General features: G+C 40.6%; 1 protein-coding gene across 1 annotated transcript in view; it reads left to right on the forward strand.

Moving 5' to 3' along the window:
* The window catches only part of LOC122151994 (charged multivesicular body protein 1b-2-like), a 10,303-nt gene that overhangs the window by 1,410 nt on the left and 5,733 nt on the right, over nt 1-3,160 (forward strand). The gene's annotated exons all lie outside the window — the stretch shown is intronic.

Genomic DNA, 3,160 nt, shown 5'->3' on the forward strand with positions numbered 1-3,160 from the left:
AGCTGCCCAGCCACTCAACCAGGCCCAGCCAAGTTGACACACAAACTTAACTACCACACATTGGAAAACTATATTCCCTAGCTTAGTTTGGAGTTCTAGGAATTACACTAGGTCACGTCTAGAGAATCTGGAACTTTGTTTCACCTGTTGTCCGCGGTCCTTATTGACGAAGGCACTGCACAAGGCACTTACCGAGGCAGGTAATTTATCTCATTACAAATCTTCTGCTACTTACCTACTCTTTCGTTGTGCTATTTATGTATGAGTCACAAGTGAACAAGTAGTAAATAGCAAAATCAGTTATTTTTCATGTAACTAGGATGTTTTCTAAAACTGCAACATGGACAGAGATCTGCTACATAAAAGATCTTGAATGATTAGCCAGAAACAAAGGTTTGTGAAATTTAAATATTCAAATAGAAACTTCTCTCATTATCACTGTTCTCTTTGATTCCAGCAAAGAACATGTTACCACTACCTTGTATGCTAATATGGGGAAAGATATGTAATTTTTAGAAAAGGTTAGGGAGAAATTGACAACCCTCCAGAACCTCCACCTAAATTTTAGTGCATGTAACTCCTTTCATAAAGAGGTAAACAGTAAGAAAACAAGTTTTTTACTTTTTTTTCTTTTTCAGGGTTTAGAGTTAAGAAGGAAAAAATGTTATTTTTATTAGGTGCTCTCAAATCGGCTGATTCATAGTGACCCTATTTACAACACAACGAAACACTACTCAGTCCTTCCTGTGCCAGCCTCAAAATCCTTGCTATATATGAGCCCATTGTTGCAGCCACTGTGTCAATCTGTCTTGTTGAAGGTCTTCCCCTTCTTCACTGGCCCTCCACTTTGCCAAGCATGATATCTTTCTCCAGGAAATGGTCCCTTTTGACAACATGACCAAAGTAGGTGAGACGAAGTCTGGCCATTCTCATTTCCAAGGAACATTCTGGCTGTACTTCTTCCAGGACAGATTTGTTAGTTCTTCTGGCAGTCCATGGTATTTTCAGTATTCTTTGCCAACACCACAATTGAGAAGCATAAACTCTTCTTAGGTCTTCCTTATTCATTGTCCAGCTTTCACAAACATATATGGCTTGTGTCAGGCACACCTTAGTCTTTAAAGTGACGTATTTGCTTCTTAACGCTTTAAAGAGGTTTTTTGCAGCAGATTTTCCCAGTGCAATATGGCATTTGATCTCCTGACTGCTGCTTCCATTTATGGCTGACTTTGGATCCTTGATAATCAATCTTTTCTTCATTCGTCAGGATACCGGTTTTTGGTCCAGTTGTGAGGATTTGTGTTGTCTTTATGCTGAGGTGTAATCCATACTGAAGACTGTAGTTTTTGGTCATCATCAGTAAGTGCTTGAAGTCATTATATCCCACCTGAATTTAGAGACCATCTGAATAATAGATTTGACACAATAAACACTAGTAACTAAAGACCAGATGAATTGTGAGATGACATCAAGGATATCAGACATGAAAAAGTGAAAGGCCATTAAAAAGATAGGAAAGAAAGAAAAGACCAAAATGGATGTCCGAAGAGACTCTGAAATTTGCTAAAGCAAATGGAAGAAATGATGAAACAAAAGAGCTGAACAGAAGATTTCAAAGTGTGGCTCAAGGAGACAAAGCAAAGAATTATAATGAAATGTGCAAAAACCTGGAAGTAGAAAACCAAAATGGAAGAATATGCTTGGCCTTTCTTAGGCTGACAGAACTAAAGATAAAATTCAAGCCTTGAATTGGCAGTATTTAAGGATTCTATGGGCAAAATATTGAGTGATAATAGAAAGCATCAAAAGAAGATGGAAGGAATACACAGATTCACTGTACCAAAAAAAAAAAAAGCTGGCCGCTGAAGGGGCAAGGAGGCCATATCTTCTGACCTCCTCTAACCCCACAAGAGGAACACAGAATCATCTTCAGTAGCCCAAGGACTATTCTTGTGAGATCAGACATGCTCCCTCCTTCCAGCCCTTTTACCAACCGTGACACCAGCCGTTCCTCCCACAGCACCCACCACCTTTCTCCTGGGTTCGATAATTTGCTGCAGTGGCCACACAGATTATGGGGTTTATCAGGGAAGCAACAGGCTACAATTCAAGTTAAGAAATGCACTTAGTCTCTCACAGCCAGCTGTCTCACTTAGCAGCCAGCAGTCTTTCTCTCAGCAGCATGTCTCTCTCAGCAGCACGTGTCTCTTGCATCTTTCAGCAGTGTGTCTCTGCATCTCTTAGCAAGTGCATTTCTCTCAGCAGTGCGTCTCTCAGCCAGCAGTGAGAGATTCCTTCTGCCTCTAGGAAGGCTCTTTTTGAGCCTGGCAGAGTGGCCAAACTAACCAATTCCCAACATCAGAATTCTATACACCTGAGAGAGAACTTCCCAGAAGATTGCTTCATGTCACTCGCAACAGAAATACCCCAGGTGGATATCAGATAACTGAGTATCAGGAGCTACTCAGTTGCTCATGACAAATTCCACCATGGAGTTAAAGACTAAGGTTAGAAAGTCATATTATGTAATTTACTACACTGCACCGACATTCAACAATTTCAAGAGGTACATGTGATCAAGAACCAGTGGTAGTGTATGAAGATGTCTAAGCTGCTTAGAAGGAATTGGCAGAAAACAGGGCTCCAGGAATTGATAGAATACCCATTTGTTTCAACAAATGGATGCAGTTCTGAAGGCACTCAGTGAGAAGGATTGACACAATGGCTGCCATGACTGGCTCAACCTTAGCAAAGATTGTGAGGATGGCACAGGACCCAGGAGTTTTTTGTTTTGTTGTGCATTGGGTCTCTATGAGTTGGAGCCATCTCAAAGGTAGCTAACAATAATAAGAAGTAGCTTTAAGCTCTGAACAAGCAGATTTATTCAACCAACATTTGCTAAGGCACCTTCAAATATATCTAAAGCATTTTCCATAAAACTTCAACCAAAAGTTTCAGCAGACATGGCAAGGAATCTAGTTGATCACTCGTGTTCTCATCCCTGCTAATGAAAAAGGAGAACGGAAAGTGGCATATCCATCCACTTTGCAAGATCAATTTGTCTAATATTTACAGTCTGCTTTTCCACATAGGAGCTCTGGTGGTGTAGTGTCTAAGGCATTTGACTGCTAACCAGAAGGCTGGCAGTCCAAATCCACCA

This window comes from Orycteropus afer, unplaced genomic scaffold (assembly GCF_000298275.1).
Source record: "Orycteropus afer afer isolate SDZICR_OR568_19922 unplaced genomic scaffold, OryAfe1.0 scaffold01030, whole genome shotgun sequence".
NCBI lineage: Eukaryota > Metazoa > Chordata > Mammalia > Tubulidentata > Orycteropodidae > Orycteropus > Orycteropus afer.